The sequence below is a fragment of the Catharus ustulatus genome, chromosome 12, assembly GCF_009819885.2.
Source record: "Catharus ustulatus isolate bCatUst1 chromosome 12, bCatUst1.pri.v2, whole genome shotgun sequence".
In the NCBI taxonomy this organism is placed as follows: domain Eukaryota; kingdom Metazoa; phylum Chordata; class Aves; order Passeriformes; family Turdidae; genus Catharus; species Catharus ustulatus.
In genome coordinates, this window is record NC_046232.1 from 17,331,035 (window position 1) to 17,355,499 (window position 24,465).

A 24,465-nucleotide genomic window follows, 5' to 3' on the forward strand; every position below is an offset into this window, starting at 1 on the left:
TTTGTTTTTTATTTAAAATACCTGCTTGAAACAGAACAGGGGGAACAAATCAACAAACAAAGGACAACAGAATTCCCCATTCCTCAGGGATGCGAGGCAGGGAAAGGGAAGGGGTTCCAGCGATCCCCTCTGGAGACACAGACTGGGGCCAGAGAGAGGTTCCTAAAGGGTAACAAGTTCTTGCTGTGATTTTGAACTCCCCACGGGCAGCTCTGTTTTGATGAGCTGGAGGGAATTCTTCTCCTCAAAAAGAATTGCTCCCCTCTGCCCTGAAGTTGCAGCGCTCGGTTCCGCGCCCCGTGTGTCTCAGCTCTGCTTGGAGAGGACACCCCGCACAAAAATCGCCAGCCATGAATTCTGTCCTGCTCTAAAACCCGGTTCAGGCTGCCCAGGTTTGCTCCAGATGCAAAACCTTAACATGTGTGTGAGAAAGTGGATGTAAAGTCACCATTCCAAAAGAAAAAGAACCCAAACCAGAGAAATGCAACAGCGGCGTTTTACAAGAGATGACATCCAGATAACAACCACAGTTAGAGCTTTTTCACGAGTCAGGGACGGTGCTTTAGTGTGCCCTTACTCAAAACATGCACAGGCAAACATGGAAAATGTGATATATTTGCATACAGTGCAGCTCCAGCACACAGAGAGCGAGATCCGTGCGCTGGAATACAGCTCCGAGCCTGCTAAGGAATTTTTCTCATTTCACAAATTGTTAGGACTCAGGGGTTTGCTAAAAATATTCTTTTGAAGCTTGTCTAGTCCTTGGCAAGTGTTCCAATTTATCCTCCCTTTAATGGTGTGAAACTGGGTTTTGTTAGGGCTGGGTACATGATCTCTGCTGCCTGGCGCTCAAAGGCAGCAGGGAAAAGCCTCTGATGAAGATACGTAAGAAGGGAAGAAAGGAGCAGCTTCTGATCTGGTTATTTCGTGATCAAAATTGCTTGAAATGAACCTTGATCCTATAGCTGCTATTCTGAAGAATTATAGCTAACAAATAAACAAACCCAGAAGAAAGAAGGAAAAAAAATAAAAAATAAAAAATTCCTTCGAGCTTTTATTCTCTGCTCCGTTTCCACGGGTGTGTTGTCGTCAGCCAGAACCTGATTTCAGGGAAAACTTCCCCAGATCTGGCCCAGGCCTGTCTGCTGCAGGTTCCTGGCAGGAGGGACCGAGCCTGGCTGGTACCACACGGAGCACCGAGCCTGGCTGGTACCACACGGAGCACCTGGAGCGTAACAAGGGATAAGTAATAATAATAACTGGGATAAGTAATAATAATAACTGTCCACTAACCACATCAATGCTTTAAGTATCTCACACAAGTGGATAACTTGATTTGTAAATAAACTACATTTCAGGAATATTTCATAAACATCCTGTGCTAAGTTGGTGCCTGGGGTAATATAGATTTTCATCCATATTCATCTCGGCGCAGGAATTCCCGGGAGTTGCTGCGGGGGGGGGGGGGGGTGGGTTGCAACAGCTCAGCCTTTCACGGTGATTTCTTCTTCTCATTTTTCAATTTTTAAATTATTTTTTCCCCTTTTTTTGCGCTGCTAACCTGCTCTCCGGAGGCGGTCGGAGCGCAGGGACCGCGGCCGTGCCCCGGTGCTGCGGGGCCGGGCGGGAGCGGGACCCGAACCCGCGGCCCCGGGAGCTCGGGGGGCAGTGGGGCCGCGCGCGCTGCGCGGTGCGCCAGCGCCATCTACCGGCCGCGCGGGGGCGGCGCGCGCCTGTCGCGACTGTCGCCGCTGTCGCCCGCCCGCACGCGCTCCCGCGGGTTTTCGCCGTGCCCCAGCGCGTTTTCCGCTCCTGGCTCCTCTGCTCGTCCTTAGGTCTGAGCCCAGCCCCGCAGCGCGAGGTCAGAGCGGCTGAGAACGCGCCCTGCGCATCGCGACAATCGGGGATCCCGACCCCGCGCTGCCTGCCGGGGGTGGTGGTGAGATGTCGATCTGAACGTGGATTTTAACCATTTTAACCACTAACCATGGTAACCATGACCAGCCTTTGCTTTTTTTATTTATATCACTGGATTTGCTGGACCATCCCATCAGTGTCACTCGTTTGATTTCTGGGGTGATGGCGCGATTACAAATTTCCGTGATTTTTGTTTCGCGTGGCTGTCATTGTGGCGAGCAGTGTCTGTTGTGTTCGTTTGAGCCTGCAGCTGTCCCGGGTGGCCAGTGGCACCCAGCGATCCCCGTGGCTCCGGGCTGTGCCCTGCTGTCCCCAGCTGTTCACTCTGGCAACAGCTGGAAACCTCTGGAGGGATCCCGAGATGGATTCATCACCCTGGCCCGGTGAGCCCGAACCACCTGGCTGGTGTTGTGTGTGCGTGTTTCTCTTTGTAGCTGCAGGGAGCCAGAGCTAAAGTGAGTCTGTCTGGAAACTCCTCGGCCTTGCTCCTGATTTAATGTGACACAGGGAAACAGGATCATCCCAGAGTTCTCCTGCAGCTCTGAAACCTCAGCTGGCTGCGGTTGGTGCTCAAGGTAGCCCTGCTGAATGTGGCTCACACACAATTCCTGCAAGGAATGGTGCTAAGGTATTTTTCTCCTCAGTGTGATTGGGCTGTATCTCTGTTTTCAGATGTAAAAAATGCTGCTCTGGGCGGCTGGAGCTTTGAGTGTTGTGATTTGCACTTCAGGAGTTCAAATTAAAAAGTGTTCCAGTGTTCCAGAAATTTGGGTTTTATTCTGTACCATGCCTTTCTGGACTTTTACATTTCTTTCTGTATAGATTTTTCCTGTGTTTCTGTTTATCCTTAATATAGCAAGAACTATTTTAAATATTTTCAGCTTCTAAAGGGAATATCTGGTACTAAGTGATGATAAAATAAAAGCAAATTATCTTCAGGGAATAGAAAATACAACCCAATGGACATATTTTGCTTTTTGATGGCAAAATACTTTATAATATATTAATTACCTTAGGGATGGATAGGACAACATCATGGACTTTTGGGAGGAAAGAATTGCAGTCTCTGGGGTGAACGGGACAGGGACTGGGGCTGGCAGATTTTTACCACAGTGCTGCAATTCCCGAAATAAAAATTGATAAGGAAATCTCTGCCCTATTTCTGTTGGAAATACAGCAGTTCTGGCACTGGAGACTGGCAGGGAATTCTGGGGAGAAAATGGAACTCCATGTGAGCTCGTTGGTCCTCCTTGCACTGAGACCAGCAGACCCTGGGCTGTGGCTTTCTCTTCCTCCGGGAGCAGCAATCATCTGGAATTATTCCTGTTGGAGTAACCTGAGCTGGCCAGAGGTGAGGCTTTCCTAAGCCCCAGAGCCTCTGCAGAGAGGGGTGAAAGCTGTGTGTTGTTTGGAGGTGGCTGCTGGCTCTCAGAGGGCTCCACATCTGTCTGTGAACCTGCCTCACCCCACAGGGGCAGCAATTTTTTTCTGATTCACACTTTGGTTTTGTTTTTATCCTAAGGAGATAAAAATATAAGACTATCTTCAGTCTTGGTTGCAGGACTAAATTTTGCCTGGAACTCTGCACTATCCAAGGCTCAGGTGAGATGCACAGACCCCTACAAAAGAAAGCAGAGCTGAGTGAGGATTTAAATCCTTCCAGTTCCATCAGAGTTTTGCCTGGTTAAGGGCGTAGGCATTTGGCTACAAATTAATTCAGTTTCGTTTTCACCCAGAGAATGCTGCAAACTCCCCAGAAAGACAGATTTAATTTTTTTTCCTCGCTAACACAATCACAAAATAATACAAACTTCTCCCCACAAAGTGTTGATTGTTCTATAATGGAATCGTAAGTAATTTTGTAGTCGCTTTGGGGAAGAAGCAAAAACTGTTCTTAGCACCTGCTGTATGATATCACAAAGCTACAGCTCATAATGATTCTAATATGTGAAGGCAGTTGCATAATATCATCATATTACAGTTTGTATAAGGAAAAAAATCACGGACAGGAGATTGCCAGTAGAAACTCTTCCCGAACGTTATTTTTTTTTTCCTCATTGCTGATCCTCTGTCTCAAAATATCTTTGCATTTTCCTTGTCAGAGTCTGTAGGTTTCATTGGTGGAAATAACAGCCAGCAAATAATGAAGAGGGAAGGGGGGAAAAAATCACCATGTTTAGAAAAAAAAAAAAAAAGGCATTTTTCTATAGAAGCTAATGTTCCATAAAGAGATGCAAAAGGAAGAGAAAAAGATACTAGATAGCACAGCTGCATTGAATTGCAAGACAGCTGGAATTTTTCAATGTAACCAGATTTTAGATGAGTTTTCTTTTCATTTCTCTATAATAAGATCTTTGTAAACCACAGTCCTAAACAAAATCTTGGTGGTGATGATGAAAATAGGGAAGAGCCGTGCTGTGTGTGTGACAGACAAAATACGAGGCCAGATCCTTCCGAGCCATAAACCTGTGTCAGCAGAGCCACACAGCTTCTGCTGGCTGCAGAGTGCCTCGCTGCAGGCCCTGGGGATGAGGATTGCAGCATCCAAAGGGATTCTGCCCAGTGGTCAGGATGCCCTCAATGCCCTCAGCTGAACGGATGAGAACGAAAGAAATTTCAGGCAGAGCCTCTAATAAGACTTAGAGCTGAATCAGAGTTTGCCCTGCAAAATCCTGGGCAGCACATAGCAAAGCAGCTACTCCAGCCTTGGAAGAAATCCAAGATGCCTCTGCCTCACGTCCAGACTCTCAGTCTGACCTCTCTGAGCGATAAATAGCGAGTTCACATTTCACCCTGATCCTTCCTGAACCTGCCCCCTTGCAGAGGGCTCGGCGTAGGAGAGGTCAGGGCCCTGGTGGGCATGCAAAGGTGTGATAAAAGGAGAGAAGTTCTTGTGCTCTCTTTCTCCCTCGCTCCCTCCCTCATTACATTCACTCGGGTCAGCCTAGTCTGACTCCTCAGCAGACAGAAGAGCAAGAGGCATTTCCAAGCAATAGTTCCTGTTCTGCCACCTGCCTGCCATGTGCTCTTTAGCAACTTACCTCATCTCTGCTGCTCTGCTGGTCTGTAAAGCACAGGGCAAACACAGCCTTGCAGCACAGTAATACAGATCCTCAACCTGTGAAATGCCTCGTTGAGAAGCCAGAGTGTTCAAATGTTTTTGGATACCTTCATACTCACAACTTGCCAGAAATAAAACCCCAGGAGGATTTTCAGTGCACCTCAGCAGGGCAGGAAGCACTGCTTGGCTGTCTGCAGTTGGAAAGTTGACATTCTGTGCTGCAGCCTAACATCTCCCTTTGAGCTCGAAATCATTTTCATTTTTCTGTTTTCATTTTTCTGTTGTGGTTGCTTTAAATTCCTGAACTGGATCAGAACCAATGCTTTTTTCTTTGTGGCAGCAGGGGGGTGATTTAGTTAATGCTGGGCTCAGATGCCAAATCATGAGTTCCAACTTATTCCTATCAGTGGTCATCCATCAACAAACTTGGGGGAGTGAGGCAGAAATATAAGCACACTGACAATTTGCCAGAATGATTTAAGACCTGGCATTTAAGAGTTCCTGTTGTAGTTGTTCTTTTGACATGTCTCCTAATTTGCTCCCATCTTGAAGACACTCACTACATTTAGACTTAAACAATCTTCATCTGGGAAAGGAACTCAGCAGCAGGAACAGGGGGGCCTTATCCAAGGGTAAGGTTGCACAAGGGCAGACAAACCTCCTGACTTCTGCGTCATCAGCAAACATAGATGTAGAAATAGCCTGTAGGAATGCTGCTCTATTGGCTTTGCCTCTCACAGGGGAGGAGAAGGCAAAAAGCAATATGCATTATTGATCAGAATGTGCAGGTGAATGAAGATGGACAAGGATAGGTCACAACTTTATTAACTCCATGCAGGCAGCACTTGCACAGACCCAGGGCTGGGTTGTGCTGTCTGGATATCCTGGATCACAAAGAATATCTGTGATCCACAGATCCACCCACTCCTCCGAATCCTGCACCAGATTTGCAGATGTGGTACCAAGACTTCCTCGTGCCATAGGCACAGATTCCAGCAGCAGCATCCAAGGCTGTGCTGTGGGAGCTAATCTCTCCATCCTGAGCCATAAAACAAGAGCCACGACTGAGCTGAAGTGCTGGGACAGGAGATGTACACTTGTCCCTCATGAACACAGGGCTGCATCAGCTCCAGCTCTCCCTCACCCTTCCCACACACAGAAAAGCAGCGGAACCTGCTGTAACTCACCCTGTCCCATCACCATCTTTGCCTGCTGGCTTTACTCATATCCTAAACACCCTCCCTGTGCTCTCCTGTGACAGTCACTCACCATAGTAACCACAAAGTCAAGAAACACAAAAGCTGCGGAAAAAGCTGAATGCAATCAAGGTGGAGCAAGTGCTGCTTAGGCAGAGTGCATGTGCTGCAGTGAAGGCACAAAACCCCTCTCAGCACAGCTCTAGATTGGCAGAATAACCAACCCTCTGAATCCTCTCGATGGGATTTAATTGCCTCTGAATAGATTGCAGCTTTCTGGGATTCATTTGCTGCTCACTGTGAATCACTGGAACATTTTCATGGTCACAAATGTTCACAGCAGAACTGTTCAGGGAAGTGTGTGACAGGCAGGAATCCAAGTGGGTTGTTTTGGTTTCGTTCTGGTTAGATCCACTGGTTGATCACAGGTTTCAAAAGGTTTTCTTCTCTGTTGCAAGATATTTCCTTCTCTCACATTAGTCTGGCTTTATGACATTGTCTGTCAGAAATTACATTAGTCTGTGCTGTTCTCAAAGCTTTTCTATTCACATTGGTACCACCAGCAACAGGCTTGAAGAGATGCACAGAAAACCAAACATGGAAACATGGTTAGAGTGCAGTAGTGCTTAAAATAGGTAAGTTTACATCTTAGACTAAAATTTAAATCTATTTACATGTGTGTGTACACATCTTTGTGCATGACCAGCACCTTTTGAAGCACATGAAGACTGGTCTTTTTTCCAGAGTTATTTGTTCCAGTAGATAATTTTTCATGGAATATTTCATGGTTAGGTGGACAATAGGAATCAAATTTTTGAGTGAGAATGCATATGAGGTGGCCTCTGCTTTACCATGAATTTACTCCTGCATTTGCTAAGAATTTTGTAGAGCTGGGTTTTTTTGAGTGTTCCCACTGTTAACTGTGTTCAACACAGTAGATGCAGAAGGCAAATAAAAAGGGAATGGGAATGCTCTCATGGAAACTGTTAGGCTGTGTCTGCTCAGCTCCTCTCAGCACTCAGGATCTGAAAATTGCTGCTAAACTTCGAGTAGGTTTGATATGGCATCATTGCTACCAAATAAATTTGGAGCCCAGCATCCCAAAAATACATAAATTGAAGTACTAGATTTAGAGCCTGTGTTTTCTCTTTCCAAGTAATCCAACTTGCATGGATGTAGGAAAAAAAATGCATTGTCTGTTTGGATATAAAGTAAAGGAGAATATATGGAGAAAGACACAGCCTGGCCATGCCTGATGTGGCCCCGTGCTCTGGCTCCAAAGAGCTTTGATAAAGACTTGTAAAAAAGTGATCTGTGCTTTGGTGAAGCTTTTTCTTCCCAAGCCAGCCAGCAGTAACCTTGTCCTAGAACACATGAGGATGTGCCACTGTTGTAAAGATCCACTCTTCCTTTTTGATGCATTTTTAAGTGGGGGAAGTGCTACTCAAATGCCCTTGAAAATCTTTTAGAATGGCTCTTGGAACATTTTTTTTTCTTACTTCATTCTTTCTTTCATTCCATATCCATCCATCTGTTGGTCCAAAAGGCTCAATATGACAGTGACAAGAGACCAAGTTTCTTTCAAAATCTCTCCTTTAATTTAAGCCATTTTTTCCCAGGAAAGTATCAAACCCAAGAAATCTGTATCCCAAGCCCATTTGAAAGGGTAACAGAACTAATAGGGAAATGGGTTGTATTTCTTTTTAAAGCAACCCCCTGAGTATCACATGTTGTCAAAGCTAAGTGAAACATTGCAAGTGTCAAGTTTATGTCTGTACCCAGGTTTCAAGGTCTCAGCCTGCCAAAGACTGACACACACACTGAACTTTCTGCACTGGAATCTTTCCCTGACTTTAATGTGGGCATCTCTGCAGGATCAAGGCTGGGATGCATGCAGATACATCAGCTGTCTCTTGTGCATCTCTTGTGTCAGCTTCTGTTGTGGTGGTTTTTATTAATTGTTTACTAGGGGAGCACAGTAAGACTCTATCCATAAAGAATACAGGAGAAGATGGGAGATGGAGGTGATGGAAGAGCAAACAGAAAGGACAGATTTCATCTTGAGGTGGAGGCTGAATCCATTTGATTAGAGTCAGTGACAGGACAGTTCCACCAACACTCTCTTCTCTGGAAAAAGCTGATTTGCTTCACCATGTGCCAACAAATCCCTGCTGCACATCACTTCTCTTCCTTTACCTGTCTCCTGATAGCCACGTTGTGTCCCATAAAATCACAACAAACAAACACAAAACCCATCACAAAGCAAAAGCTCTTTCTGTGCACGAGGTTTATCCCAGGATGGGTCAGTGTCAGCCCCAGAGCAGAATTTTACAGCCAGCTAGAGGTGCTATCAGCATGCCAGGACTAAAAAGGGACCAAATGAGCCACGGTGTGAGGGAGAAGACGTCAGCCCAGGCACAGCACACCACCTTCCTGGGATAAAGAGACAATGCAGAAAGCAGCAGTGGGTAACAGATGAGGTATTAGGCCTAGCAGGGAGAAGACAAGAGCTTAAATCAAAAAGACATCCTGATGAGACTGGATGTAAGCTGAGCACACAAGCCTTCAGCGAGGGATATGAGAGGTGGTTAGGCAGAGCACTGCAGGAATTCATCCACAGTGAGCAGTGCAGGAGCTGGAGCAACAGGGTGGGACAGCTGCATGCAAAGGGACTTTTCAGCTCTGCCAAGGAAATTCTCCCTCTCAGAGGCAGTGCCATCAGTAGCACATGGCAAAAGGAAACAAAAAAAAACAAAACAAAAAAAACCACCTCAAAAAAACCAACCAAAAAAACACACACACACACAAAAAGATAAAGTAATGGAAAAAAAGAGACAGGAATATTTGAATATTTTAGGAATCTCAACTTTTTCTGTGTTGCAGAAGGAGTCTGTGGGCAATCTGGGATTTCAAGCCTAATCTTTGGAGTTGGTGCAGGCCATAAGCTCATCTCCCACATTCATATTTTGGCAATTTCTTCCAATGGTTAATGTGGAAAGATTTTTATATTTAAAATATTTAATATATTTATCCTATTAACATGGTGCAAAATAGTCAATAATTTACATATATTTACATCTAATGTTCATTTATAGGCAGACAAATATAAATTTACCAGTGTGTGTGCATATGGCTGTAACATATGATTAATACACTGTCAGCACAATCTAACAGCTCAGAACCATCAGTTGTGCAAATAGTCCTTTCTAGCCATGTTTCCCACTGCTATTTAACCTTTCTCCTTCCCTTCCTCCCCCCTTTCACAGTCTGTCTCACCCACCCTCGCTTCAGTAGCCTGCCTTAAAATAGCAGGCAAGGTCTGTGCAGTGGTGACTCTTTTTATCCATGTTTCACAATGCCTCAAACATTAGGGGGTCTCTTCTCAGAGGCTTTTGGGTGTAAGAAAAGTAGGAATTAACAAAAAATATTCCTTTGTCCCAGAAATCTCAGTACACAACTGAAACCTCCAGAGTAACACTCTTGATTCTCCGTCCAGCCTTAGCTAATAAAGAGCTTAATGCCCCATTCCTGGCAATCCAGTAGTCATTTTTGGTTCAGGGCTCTGTCACATCTTCCTCCTCACACAGCCCCTGCAATGTGTGTCAGGTTGTGCCATCACACATGGCTCAAGCATGGCCACAGAGGAACAGCAGCTATCCCAAATGACTCCCCACATCTCTTAGGTGGAAAGAAGCTAAGCTGTCCAAGCCCAGCCCCAACTATCCTTCACAGGGGCTCTGTTTTCAATAATCTTTCCCAAGCATGGAAGATTTGTTTGTTCCTAGAGCAGGGATGTCCTGCACACACATGAGTAATGGCTGTATCATCGCAGCGCTGACTTGCATTTCATGATACAATATATTTTGCATGCTTTATGGCCCAATCCTGAATTTTTTATTTGATGTGGGTGATTCTTCATCCTCAGAACAGTCCTGTCAACTTCACAGGACTCCTCGGACTCCCCATGAAAGTGAAGTTTATGGTCTCACTCATGTTTCTCCTTTATGGCCCAGAGCAGCAGGCTGACCTTGCAGGAGGTTCTGTGCTGTTGGGAGCAGAGCAGTTGTTTTCCCTCTGCTTTTCTCTCAGGATACCTCCTTCCCTCCCAGCAGCTCCTGAAGCACACGAGGCAGCACTTATGGAATGCACTAAACACTTCCAGACCGCCTTGGCCAGGGACAGACACCTGTCTTATTTCACACTGCCCAAAACCCCTGCCTGGATTTACACCCTGGGAAATTGCTGAATTTGTGGAGGCTTAATATCCCTGCCTTTTGGAGCCCTAGCCCTGTGTTTTGTCCAGTGCATGAGAGCTGAGTATTACAGCAGTGATTCTGTCAGCCAGTGTGGTGTTGGCCAGGTAACAAACCCAGCACCAGAAAATGCCCAAACCATGCTTAGTTCATTCCTGTTTAGCAATTCCTTGCACATCTCCATGCTGAGAGCCATGGACCTCTCTAGATATGGCCCCTCTGTCTCAGGAGTTAAAATATTAGACTTAGAATTTGTAAGAAACTTTCAGAGGGTTGCCAGCTTTCCATCCTCTCACTTCACGTCTCCATTTCTTGGTACTCTCAGTATGACTTTGTCTTTTCAATGCAAAGATAGTTTTGTTTCAGTGACATATCAAATTATTTGGCTTCTTTCCTTCTTTCCTCAAAAAACAATCCTGTCATTTAAAAAAAAAATAATCCTAATACCCTAAAAAAATATCCTAAATATTTCAAGTTTTCAGCAGAAAAATATTTGATGACCATAAGGTGGTTTTTTGTTGTTTTGTTGGGTTTTTTTTCTGTGAAACCCACTGTTCACTAAACTTTCTTTTATTTGAAAAATCAGGTTTCCATCAAAAAATGTTTCCATCAGAGCGAGTTTTTCTCCCGGGCTTTTATTCAGCGTGCAGTCCTGCTAACAGTTACTGAGGTGCAACATCTGTTGACTTCAGTCAAAGTTGCACCCCAGTAATTGAAAGCAGAATTGGGTCTGTTCTTTGTAAGGTGTGTTGAATGGACAAAATTGTGCATTGACTGAAGTGTTAGTCTTAGCAGTAAGTGATCCTCTAATTTAATCCTCCGCTCTATTCACGTCTCAGATACGAAATGTTTAATAAACTGCAGCTCAGTGCTAAGAGTGAGGTACCCATCAGTGATTTCCCAGCCAAAATTGTAGAGTAAACTACTCTCAATAGTAGGTTTATGTTACCATTTACATTACTGGGTAAAGCCTAAATTGGGGTTTTTATGTATTATGTGTTACTTATATAAAGCACTATATAAGGAGGTTTGTTTTCTCAGCTTCCTCAGATTTCACGTTGGATGTTACCTGATTGTACATTTTAGTGGTAAATTACAAGTGCAATTCTTTTCTTTTATATACTTCATGTATCCCTGCAAATGGATTTTCATCCAGTCTGTAGTTTCCTGGGATATGGAAAAGAATCTCCCCAAACCTTTTTTTTTTTTTTTTTTGGGAGGGAAGGGGGAGTCCTCACGCAATTTTATTTAGATCCCTGGTACATTTTATCATTCCCTGAACCCAAACTTGTCTTTTATATATATTGTACCACACAGAACAAGCCATACTTTTACATTTGTATGTTGTTCCACACCAGAATGGGGGAAATAGATATATTGTATATATAAGGACTTTTTAAAATATAAGTATATATATATATGCTGTTTAATTATAGATTGAAATCTAATAACTCTTATTTTTGTGCTAATGACTTTATCTTTTCTTGTGATTCTTTTAGTCTTAAATAGTTTTGTGCTTGGTACAGGAAGTTGCAGCTCCTACTCTAACCTTTTACTACTAAGAAACCCCACATCTTACTTAAAAGGTAAGTTTTATAAATATATTTTTTCTGAGAAATGCTCAGAAACAAAGTTGATGAGTCACCTGCACCATATTTCAAGCCAGCATCTGATAAATTCACTTAAATACTTTTGCAGAATAACTCATTAAAGTTTGAATAAAAAGGAAAAATACATTTATATACCCATTTCTTAGAAATTAAATATTCTTTGTTCTTGTTTTTTGAAAATTTTGACATGAATAGAAAAGTTGTTGAAGATTTGCAAATTTATTGAATGTTTCAATAGCTTCTGTTTAAGTGTAACTACTTTATTTGGAAGTTACAAAGCTCTCGTGCCTGTTGGAAACATTTAAATGAAAGCAAAGCTGTGGTCTCATTACACACCAAAAATATTTATGTATAATCTTTAAGCCAAATTAGTGGTGTTACAGGGGAGAATTAAGTTTTATAAGCATCTGAAACATGAAGCCTTTGTGTTTTGTACTTAAATTTTTGCCAACAGCAGTTTTGTGCTCGTCCACTGAGAGAGCTCACTCACCATTAAGGACATTTGAAATTAAGAAAACAAAATATTTATTATCTAATTAATTAAAAATCTTAATCACCATCTGTAATAGCATAGATGTTCACAGGTGTTTTTAAAAGTCTTGACTTGTTTTAAATCAGTGATGAAAAATACTCCTGTCATTAGAAGGATCTTTGTTGTAAATTCTTCCATCTAGATAATGAGTTATTTCTATGAGCAGTTGATTTCCAAAATCTCTGTAACACAATTCTTCTGTTCCCCAGTGTCTTAGCCCAAGAATTATTTGATCTTTTAAAATCTTGCACCACTAGGCAAACACACAAGTTTAATAAGCAGAATTCATGTTGTGGTGTTAAATGCAGGAAAAAACAATGTAGGTGGTACAACAGTATGGAACAATTCCCTGAATCATTTAAAGCTGATTAAATTGTGTTGATCAATCATTCTAAATAACTGAGGAGGAACAAAACTGAGCATTGTGAGGAATGAGGATGGGGCATGATTTTTCAGCAAGAAAAGCTTTCCTGGCTTAGCATGAAAATATAATGTGTTAACAGAGTCTTAAAATCAATATACCATGAATTAGCAGTCAGCAGAGAACAGCCAGATGACAGGGAGAATATGATTCATTTCTGAGAATGACTAAGATCTCAGGCAGCTCGTTGAGTGGAATATTTGGAGATTGTGAATAGAGTTAAAAGAAATTCCTTTAATTTGATCTGCAAGTGTGTTTATGACAGACATAAAGCACTTGAATTCTACTGAGGATTTCCTCTTGTGCTGCAGTCGTCCTGACTCTGCTCTTTACAGCTGCTCTTTGAGTACTGACTGCTGAGCCAGACAAGCCAGTGCTCTTACCCCTTAATGCATGGAAATGAAGTTTCCAGTTCGAGATGAGTAATTAGATAACCCAGCACTGACGGTGTGATGGTAATGAAGTGAAGAGGAAAGGATCCCTCAACAATCAGACCCTTCTCAGGCATTCAGAAGAAAATGCATTTTGATGTTTTTCAAAAGACACTCAGCTGCCTTATTCCACCTCTTTCCTTTCCTTCATTTCAGCTCAAAAATTACAGTTTTTTCATTAGACAAACAACATCCATAGGTGCTCTGGATGCAAACGAATGTGGATTGCCTTAATATGGGAAGTGACAGCCCCTGGCATTTGTCTGAATATTAATGCTGAATCAGATGGAGAAATCATTATGGCTGATGGTTTTGGTTATTAAGTTTAAAATGTCAGAAGCCTGAGTTTAAGTTTTCGTGACAGCAACAAATGTTTTGTAATTTTTTTAATGCTTAGGTTTCAATTTAAATTCAAATTTCCACTTCTTTTTTGTCTTATCTTTTGGGCTTTCAGTGTCCAGGAACTTTTATTTTTGGTGGATTGGGAGAAATCTGAAATCTAGTTTGAAGTGGGAGAAAACTCCTATCTGTAACTGCAGCACCTTTGCATTTTGTGCTGTTGGCCTCTCTTTTTCTCTGGGATCCCACAGGACAGCATTTTCAGAGAGGCTCATGGCCAGTTCTTTGAGCCTGGCCAGATTTCCAGAGCTGCATCCTGCAGTTCCCACTGTTGTGTTTACAGACAGACATTCAGCAAAGCCCTCAAGCTGTTGAACTCTTTTGGAAACCTGGTCACATATTTCTTTGTTGGCTTTGGATCTAAAGGCTGGGCACTGGCGCTCTGTGGTTGAGCTCTTCTGCTGTCTCTGACCTCAGAGGACGTGTCTGGTGTTCTGGTGGTTCCTGGGGGCTGTGAGATGGCAGAGAGGTCTGGAAGTCTCATCTGGCATGGAAGTGGGTCTTGGAAGATGCTAAAAGACTTGGTCCTCATCAGTGAAAGGTGTGTTTGTTCTGGCCACACAGCCAGGCTGTGCTAAACTCTAAACCAAAGAGCCTCTCCCTTTTTCCAAAGCACTTATTTCTCTTCTTTATCAAAATGCCGCCTCTTAGTGACCTCCTGGGTCTGCAAGTTCTGTGGAAACCCTCACTGAGCCCTTCAACAAAACAGGTGTGAGTGTCAGATTTAAAGAGAGGAATGAACTGAGGCTCAGAGGGAAACAATCCTGCTGGAGCAGAGCAGAATGAACAACTCCTTGTGCAGAGCCTGGGGAGACGCCCGTGCTCAGCAAGGGAAGGGAGCTCGGGGAGAATCAATCTGCTGAGAATGGGAGGGCAGTTCTGCTTTCTGGCAGAGATTAATGGCTCAGTAACCTCGGTGGGAAGCCTGACAGGTACAACCACAACAGCAGGAAACCCCAGCACAGGCTCACTGCTTTTGAGCATCAGTCTCTCATCCCTCAGCCTTCCCATGCCGAGCCTCCTGCCTCACAAACTGGAGCTTGGAGTGAGATCCAGCACTGGATCCAGCCCCAGACACTCCCACACCAACACTGCTCCAGCCCCACAGCTTCTGCTGGGCGTGTGGCAGGTCCTGAGACTGTAAATCCTGCAAGGCAGAATGCCAGCTGTGCTTTGGGTAGCAGACTCAGAAGCACCACAGTGACTGAGAAGCTGAAGTCCCCAGCAGTTCTGAGCGCTGTGCAGTCTCTAAATTGCTTTGATTTTCAGAGAGACTGGGGCTATTCAGATGTTTATTCCCCTCTGAAAACATTCCTGCTGGTGTTTAACAAATATAGTATATTCCCTCTTTGGGGTGTTAGAGTTAACAGCCCAGTTCCCTTGAGCAAGGCAGAGGAGAACTGAAGATCCATCCCTTGCCCACATCTTTTATTTTGGTAGAAAATGTGAAAATTCCTTGTTCAGGTGCCTGTTATCTATTCTAATTTTTTTTCTACTCCTCACCCTTCTAACACTTTTAATTTGGCTGGGTAGGAGAGGAGAATGGCTTTTTCTTTCCCACTTACTGTGGTAGAAAAGGGGGGATGGAGACCAGCTTTCTTGGACTCTTATATTCAAAATAGCTATAAATAATTAGTTACAGGGACCTAGCTTCCCCCTCCTTTTAAGGCCTAATTTAAGTTCTTTATCAAAATGATTTAAAATGCCTTTCTTAGTGGGAAACTATATTTCAGAGCTTTTATTTATTAGACTTCTCAAAAAGTGTGTTTTTAATGCACATCCTGACTTTCTGCCAAAACTCTCCACTGTAACATTGGGACTGGAGCAAACCTTTGTATAGGGAGTTATATTTACTGGATTTTTACATATTGATAGAGAGCAATTCATCTAAATAAATCACACACAGAATTGGCACATAAATCTCCCAGTCTTCACTACTCACAGTACTATATTATTGTCGTGACAACCTTCCCTCAAATACAGAAAAACTTTCCTCTTGGTGCACTTTCTAGTCCTCTCAAAGTATCAATGATTTTCTGGGGCTGTGTGGCTTGGTGGTTGTTGCTGTGAGCTGTGGATTTTGTTTTGTGATGTAGGGACAGGACAGCATCACTATATTTTAAAGGAGGGCAAAGCCTCGAACTCTGCAAGATGTGTGAGGATCATAACGTAGTGAGCAAAGCAGATTTCGTGGTAGATGGTTGGATATCTGAGTATTTTAGCCTTATGAGCCCATAATGGCACTGAGAGGAGATTTCTTTCTATTGGTTTAAAAAGTGCAGGGTGTCTTGTGCTGGATGGCTGCTTTGAGGAGAGCAGTTTGCTTCAGCAGTGTCAGGACTCCAGACTAACTGTGCATGTTTGTAGGTTGAACCCCTCCATTCTGGGACACCCTCTTCTCCTCCCAAATTGTTTCCTGCTTTCTGAGCACAGGCTGCATATGAGACAGTCTGGGCCTAATTATTTTAAGCAAATACAAAGCCATAAGCCAGGTACAATTCTGGCTGTTCACACCAGTCAGTGGAAGCTCTGCCTGGCTGTGTTTTGATTCCCTGCCATTACAAATCCCAGGGATGTGAGAACCTTCTCAAAAAAACTCAAGTTCAGTCTTTCCTAGGGAAGGGTTAAGAGCTGTGGCTTTCCAAAGGGATTTTGTAGTACTGGGCCCATCACTCCAGAAGGCTCTGGTCTTTCTGACAAAAGGGCTCTGACATCCAGGCAGTACTCTTGAAAGTTCAGAGTTTGGAAAGCCGGAGCTCTGTAAGAAATCATTACAATAAAAGGTAGAACAGATTCTAGCAAGTGTTCAATCACCCAGCGTGGTGCCACTTAGAGGCAGAAGACCTTAAAACAACCAGCAAGATGCCTGCAGAAGAAGCCTCTGTGCCAGCTCTGGCACTCTGTGCCTGTCATTCCACTCTGTCCCTGTCATTCCACTCTGTGCCTGTCATTCCGTGCCTTTCATCCGAGGTGAGCTCGGCACAGGGGCTGGGGACAGGTTGGGTCAGCTCAGCCTGGGCACTGCTGATCTGTGACAGCCACAGCCATCGTTTTATTCTACAGAAAAAAACAGAAGGAATACAATTACAAGCCAGGATGATTTTCCTGGTTGAAAAACAAATATCTTATTTGAGGATGCTTCATGTAGAAATAGGGAAATGGGCACAAAGGCACCTGCAGGAGGCCATCAGTGACCCTGCTGTCAGCATTCACCTCTGACTGTGTCCAGCTGGGGCCATCTCCAGGACCTGTCATTGCAAGCATGTCTGGAGAAGAAAACAGAGAGACCCTCCTCTCTCAAAAATAGCTTTTAAAATGCCCAGCTAGTACAGACTGTTCCTATGGTAAAAGGGGATACTCCAGCCCTGCCCACTGCTGCAGTGTCTCATGTCCTATCAGCACTCCATGAATTCATGGGTAACTCTGCCAGGCCTTCCTCTGCTTGTAAAAGGGGACAGGGTTAGAGATTTCAGCCAGAGACAGGGGCAGATTGGATATCAGGAGGAAATCCTTCCCTGTGAGGGTGGTGGGGCACAGGATGCCCAGAGAAGCTGTGGCTGCTCCATCCCTGGAAGTGTCCAAGGCCAGGCTGGACAGGGTTTGGAGCAGCCTGGGACAGTGGAAGGTGTCCCTGCCCATGGCAGGGGGATGGAAATACAGGATCTTTAAGGTTCCTTCCAACCCAAATTATTCTATGATTCTGTGACCTTTGGTAATTTTAATGAATGATGGCTCTGTCACTTTCTATATTACGTTCAAGTATATTGTTTACAACCTACCTTAAAAAAACCATAAAATGGCAGATTTTTTTTAAATGCATGCAGACTTGTCTCAGAAGAATAAATTTGTTTGGATGGTAAACAAAAATTCTGGGTTTATTTCCTTTTTTTTTTTCTTTACTCAAAATCTGTGTGCATGTCATAAAATATTCCTGTGTACTTTCAAGAATAATTGAAGCATATGTACCCAAAATGTAATACTTTTCATAATGGTTTCAGACTAAATTATCCATTATATGGGACTAACACATAAAAGCCTTCCTCTACATCAAGTGATAGATCAAAGGGAGGCACGATGGCTTGTCCACATGCACAAACCACACCTCTCAGATTCTGAGAACAAGGATATGCTGTCTGCATTTTAACTACATCTCCACCACATGAAACAGTATTCCTGCGTCTCCTACTGCGGGAGAGTCAGGTAGGCCTGGCTACAAAGATTTCCTTTTACATTTCTCCCCTCTCTTTTTTTTTTTTTTTAGTTCCATGATACAGATGAGATTTCAGTGACTAGTCCTGGGTGAGTCTAATTTGAAAACTAAACTCCACTGTTCCTCCTTCTCAGTAAATCCATGAGCTCAAACCCCAGTCCTGCATCCTGGGGGGTGGCTGCTGCTGCAGATGTGCTCCTGCACAAATCCCAGCAGCTCCAGTGGGCACAGCATCACAGTCTGAGGATTGATGTGCTCCTGCTCCATGGGTCCCTGTGTTCCTGCTTTCTGCCAGTGGCTGGAGCACAGCATTGTGCCCCAGACCCTTCTCCTCTTTACTGGCTTGCTTGTTGAACTCAGATGTATTTAAAACTTTCTGTGCCTCATTTTTCTAGTAATATTTCCAACCTTGTAAGGATTCTTAATTACTTTGTCCACCTAAAACCCTTTCCTTCAAGTGGATGATGTGAGTGAGACAAATTCTGAGTGTTACTGCTGGTGAGCACTAATGGATCACTCTCAGATAGGGATCCAACTGTCCCAACTTTTGGAGTGTTTTGCTGGGAGTTTTCCTCACTATTTCATCATGAGTAATAAGAAATGCAAACTTACTGGCTTAGTGGCATGATTGAAGATGTTTGTGTTTGGAATTTCACTGCAGTAAGAGACTGAAGATGTATAGTTTCATCTAAGTGCATGTCTAGATCTAGTCTCCCAGCCAGTAGATTGGATGTTAGCCCAATTATTCCCATTAGCATCTGGTTTCTGAGCACTGATGTACTACCATGATCAGGGAATAAAATTCCTTAAAACAAGCTCCCCTAGCTGAAATGTAGAGGTATCTTTTATTGTTGTGGCTGCTGAAGATGTGAAGTGCACTGGGGAAGTGCTGAGTTGAGGCACCAGAAGAAGAGGCTGTGATCATGGAAAGGCTGAAACTTCTCCTCTGATCATTTCTGACAGCTCAGAGTGGTTCTTCCACAATTGGAACCACTTGTGCTGCTTATTAATATAATGAAACTTATCCTCCAGCAAAAACAGAACCAAGGACTGACACAGGAGTGGAGGGAGAGGCTGAAACCTGATCTGCTTAGGGGTCTCTTAAAGATGATGGAAGACTAATAAAATCCAGCCTGCTTCCTACCTCCATTACAACTCCCACTCCCAGCCTGTCCTCAGGAGCTAAAGTGGAATAATGGCTCCTTCCAGAGCCAAGACATCCATCCCCAGTACAGCTCAGTGGCCTCTAATGGTGTTTGGCACCAGGGCCTGTTTTGGTACCTTCCCTGATCTATGAAATTCTTTACTTTGATTCCACTGGGTGCTATATGAAGCCTCTAAAATGTTTCTTATTTCTTCAGGAGTTGACTTCTTTGGTCGTGTGTTTTAGGGTTTTTTTTAAATAATTATTTGTCAGGTTAAAAAATGTTTCCACAGTACTTCAGAAAAGCTCAGTGTTTGGTACATCTTCATCATGGGGATAACCATAAGAACAGAAAAACATTCATTTTTCTATTGGCAGTGGATTAGAGAAACAGTCATAACTCTGCATTAAATAGGATTTCTCAACACCAGGAGGGTGATCATGAGATGTGGAGTGAAAAAAATGATTAAAAAAAAATCCAAAGAGCCCCCAAACCTGAGGTCTTCAGGCTTTTCAAGAAGTAGGTAGGAAAGCAGCTAAACAGAACTGTAAGGGTAAGCAGGGCAAAATGTCAGAGTTGATTTAACTCATTACATTTAAGTGGAAAATAAGGGATGAAAGTTTAGTTTAAGAAAAATTAAGGAAATACTCAAGAATGAGTTTACAAAGTGCAATATTTTCTCTCAAAGCCGTAGGGTTAGCAGGTTGGTATCCAGCATCTGTGACTGATTAGGGGCATTTGAGATGGCAGGTGGCTTTAGGAAATGGAAACCTTACAGGGCTTTACAAATACTTTCTGTAGTTAGGCAAAGTTATTTGATTTATTCTCACTGGTTCTCATTGAATAGCCTGGTTTAAAATCTATCAACTTGTCTTAATCCATGTTAATATTTTCTTATAGACACAGTGTTGTGAAAATTCTCCAATTGGATTCTGTAGAGTTGCCCTGGAGAATAATAGAGTTACTCAGTTTACACCACTGAGGGCTGTGTTAAGGTGAAGAACATAAATCATGGCATTTAAAAATGCCAGCCAAATCTTTTAGACAGTAATGAGATCAAGAACCAGATCTGATCATATTTGCTCCTGACAATTTTAAAGAGCCCTGTAATTCCACATGCTTCCCCTCTGTGTGGTCATGTTGAAATCTCCTGTCTGTATCAAGAAGCCAAAGCCCCAAAAAACTCCTCAGCAGGGTGAAGGGTGGAATGGGGTTGATCTGCTGAGGTGTTCTCACTGCTGGAAAAGGAGGAAAAAAGGCAACCCTGCATCTCTCCCTTGCTCTGGTGCCCAGGCCATGCAAGAGGCAGGGCCACAGGACAGCCTAAGGTTCTCCTCTTTGGGCTTGGATGGGAACCAAAACTCATCTCTGGGAAGAAACATCTGGAAGAGACACTGAAGACAAGAAAATAAACCCCATGTCTGGAGCTGGTCCACGAGCCAAGCCAATACACAAAAACTGGCTCTTTAAAAAATAGGTAAAATGGAAATTGCAGCTGCAGGAAGTGCGGCCATAATGATTCAGGACAAGTGGAGTTAAAACTCTCAATTAGCTTTCCCAAATAGCATTCCTGAGGAATAACTCAAGGAGAAGATACTGCAGAAGCCCCAGCACAGGTTTGTTATTACTAGAGAATAAAAACCAGCATTGGGCCAAACCTTTCCATTATCTGACACTGTAAAACCAGTCCTGCAGTGCTCTTGGGATATTCCAACCTCGGCACTGGTCCAGATCCATTTCCAGCTATGGATTGTGTGTTCTTCTGCAGATCTATCTTAAATCACCCTTCCTGAAGCTGCTCAGCATTCTGATTTATAGGATTTTACTAAGCTTCATATAGCCTTTTCTTTTCTTTACTAAGTATGTTTTACTACATATTTTTTTTCCTAAATAAATGGATTTTATTGGACAAGGGTCCAAACGTAGCTGCGTGTTTGTTTTATGGATTTCATATTAAACCACTTTAACACGTTTGTAGACCTGAGGAACTCGGCAAATACTGTGAAGGAAATGCCCTGAGCTTCATCTTGCTGCTTTGAACTGAGCACAGTGAACTTTGCCTGGTTACTGAGCTGACACGTGAACAACTCATTTGCAATTCAGAGAGAGAGAGACCAAGGGGCCTGATCCTGCTTTTACCAAAGCCAGAGGAAATCCTACTGCTGACTGCAGAAAAACCAGCAGCAAAATCATAATGACCATTTAAGATGATATTTCACAAGTACAGTAATGTGACCATCATGATAAAGGGGTGGTTTTTCCAGAGGCACCATCTGAATTAATGGGGTCTTTCCAACTAGCTTTCCTAGAAATGGGTTGCAAGAGGTAAAAAAAAAAAAAAATTAAAAATTTATTTTAAAAAAATCTCTAGGATACTTTGCCATTCTCAGAGTGTTTATTCATTTAATAAATAGCTGCTATATTTTGAAGTCCTTTTTTAATTTTTTTTTTTCATCATTGTCATCTTCTTCTTTATTGTAGCATGAGTAATCTAATTTTTCTGCATAGCATGTTGCAGTTTGATAGACAGGTCTCTGAGGGAAGCCTTGTGTGTCAGCATCAGTGAAAATGACTTCTGAGGTTGGCTCACACCCCCACGCGAGCGCGGAATCCAAATCACCCCAGAGTTACGCATCCGCCTGCCCCACGCCTCGCTGCTGGATAATGTATTCACTTGCCTCTGGCGAAAAAAAAAGTGAGATCCTCCACTGCATACTGATGTCATGTGGAAGGAGCCATAATTGGGGCTGGTCACGTGCGGCAGGCACGGTGAGCTGCTGCTTTTTGCCATCTGTGTGGGTAAAGTTCAGGTCTCTGCCTCGGTACCTACAGACACCGTGTGCTCCGAGGGCACCCAGGGCTTGGAGACCCAGCAATCCAGGCACGTGGTTCCCCCCAAAAAGAAGGAAATGCAAATAGGCAGCAGGCACCCAGGTCTGTCTTTTTTTCCAGAATCCCAGAGTAGTGGCATGAGATTTTTATTTGGCTGCATCGCTACTTCAGTTTATCAGTAATAATTAATGACTTGTGCAATTGCATTTCCCACTTTAATCAAGGACAGATATTTCCAGTTCAGAGTTGTAGCAAGAAAACATCCACAAACGTTTTGCTTTTCCTTTTTTCTTTTCACAGGGAAAATCTGTCACAGATGCAGACAGGGAAAAAAAAAAGACTTTTTGTTTCAGGTGTGTATAAGGCTTCACAGCTTCACTTCCAAAAGGGCTCTCCAGGACTGAGCTTCCCAAGTTACATGCCTCAATCCCTCCTCCCAGCAGTGCACCCTAAATAATTTGGGTCCTGACTATTAGAAATCATCATGTGAAGCCCACTGAATGGACAGGAAGATTCCCAGTGATTCATCTGTTTTCAATTATGTCCCTAAGAGCACTCCTGCCCTTTCTTCCTGCTCGTAATAGCTGGAGAAGTTATTAGATCTGCTGGGGCTCTGGATGGGCTGCCACTGATTTCTGGGGATTTGGATCAATGCTCTTTGACTCAGTTTCCCTGTCTGTAAACAAGACATTTAATAAGGGCAAGGAGTCTCCAGAGTATGGAAGAGATGCTGGGATGAAAGCTGCTGCTACCTGGTAACTCCACAACTGCTGGCAGTGGCGGTAGAGCTGAAGCTGCAAATCTGAAATACAGCTGTCATTGCTGATTTCAATGTCATCCCACCTCCAGGTAAGGAAATAGAGCTCATCTTGGGACAAACACGCCACATTCAGCCTTCTTAACCTTCAGTCTGGAGAGCTGCAAAGATGAACAGAAGAATTTTATGCATAACATTTTAACTTGGCTTGATGTACTTCCCAGTAGCATGTAAATAAACTGCTTGATTTGGAGCACTCTGTTCCTGACATATAACCCATTGCTCATTTAACAGATTTAATTTTGCAGGCTTTGTGCATTTTTTATGTGACAATGATGATGTGAGGAGGCATGTCTTTATCACAGAAAGCCAACGGCACAGACTCTCTTTTACAAAAGTCCCTTCTTGCTGCTCCTTCAGAGCAGGAGCCTGAGATAATTCCAGCACAGGCTGAGCCATCTGTGACATGGGGCAGTTTTACTTGCAAACTTTATAACTCTTAATTGCTGCTGTATTTCCTGGCACTGTCAAGTAATAATGTCAGTGGATATCAAATCTTAAGTACATAGGACTCAATTATGATCTTGCAGAACACAGAGGCTGCTCAAATCCAGCCCAGACTGTGAACTCACAATCTGCTGTTTGCTTAAAGTACAGAGGAAGCACTTGACCTCTTCTCAGTGGCATCCATGTGGAAACACTCGACAATAGAGGCCTTCCTTGGTTTTCTTAGGAATCATGTTTCGACATTTTTATCTCCTCTAATTAAGGTCAACGGTCACACACTCCCACTTCTCTCCTCACCCCACTCTTCCAAAATTGCAGGCACTTACCCAGCTCCAGTTACAAACTGGGCCCAGTTTGTGCCTACCCAGTTCTGGAATGGAGAGCATCGTGGAGATCTGAGGCTGTGTCTGAACTCACCTGCTCATCCACCACGACGAGCAGCAGAGCCCGATAGTCAGAAGCAAGCAGGCAGGGGGTAGGATTGCTGCAAATGTAATTCCACTATGAGAATATTTCCTAACCCACAGCACATGTTCCCACCCGGTGGGGAAGGTGTGAGCGAGTTCTGCAGGAGGACAGCGAGCGAATCTCATCTCCCTGTGCAGCGCTCCGAGTGCTAATTGCAGGCGGGGAGGAAGGGTGGAGCTGGTAGACATCTCTGAGAAAGCCTGGGGAGCACAGCACCAGGGCTGTGTTGTCGTTGTGGAAGAAACCCAGGAGTGCTTCACATCCCAGCATCCCTGGCAGGATTCACTTCAGCACTGCTGTGCTTTGTCTGCAGCCCTGGCTGCCTCTTCTTGAAAACCCTCAGCGTTCTCAGCAGGGCATTCCCAGGAATGAGACTGCTCCAGCCAAGGCCATTGTGTCAGGATGCAAAGGACACCCCTAGCCCAGCACCAAGGCTGAAAGAGCTCATCCCACTGAATCAGGGCCTTCTGGGGACTGCCTTTATCATTAGAAAACCCCGATGGCTTTTTGGAGCAGTATACATCCTGCTTAGTAATTACCTTTTCTCTACTAAAAAGATTATTTCTTTTCATTATTATTGTTGAGTAGGTGGCAGCTATGAACAGTTAACAATGGAAGGCAGAAGTTGGTGAAATAAAACTCTGTGCTTTTAGAAGTCATTTTATGTAAAAACAAAATTGGGCCAGGCAGCTGCAGACCTTGGCATTATTTAGGCTTGTGCCTGAA

The 24,465-nt window shown here is 43.6% G+C and overlaps 1 long non-coding RNA gene across 4 annotated transcripts; it reads left to right on the forward strand.

Moving 5' to 3' along the window:
- Positions 1–1,745: 1,745 nt before the first annotated feature.
- Positions 1,746–23,017, forward strand: LOC117002155. Of its 4 annotated transcripts, none has more exons than XR_004419222.1 (6): positions 1,746–2,545; positions 3,095–3,268; positions 6,711–6,809; positions 11,927–12,013; positions 18,082–18,119; positions 22,308–23,017. It is a non-coding gene; the product is annotated as an uncharacterized LOC117002155 (long non-coding RNA). The 4 variants fall into 4 exon arrangements; XR_004419223.1 differs by lacking the exon at positions 22,308–23,017 and having other exon boundaries at positions 1,746–1,990; positions 2,352–2,545; positions 18,082–18,212; XR_004419221.1 differs by lacking the exon at positions 22,308–23,017 and having other exon boundaries at positions 18,082–18,212.
- The last annotated feature ends 1,448 nt before the right edge of the window (positions 23,018–24,465 follow it).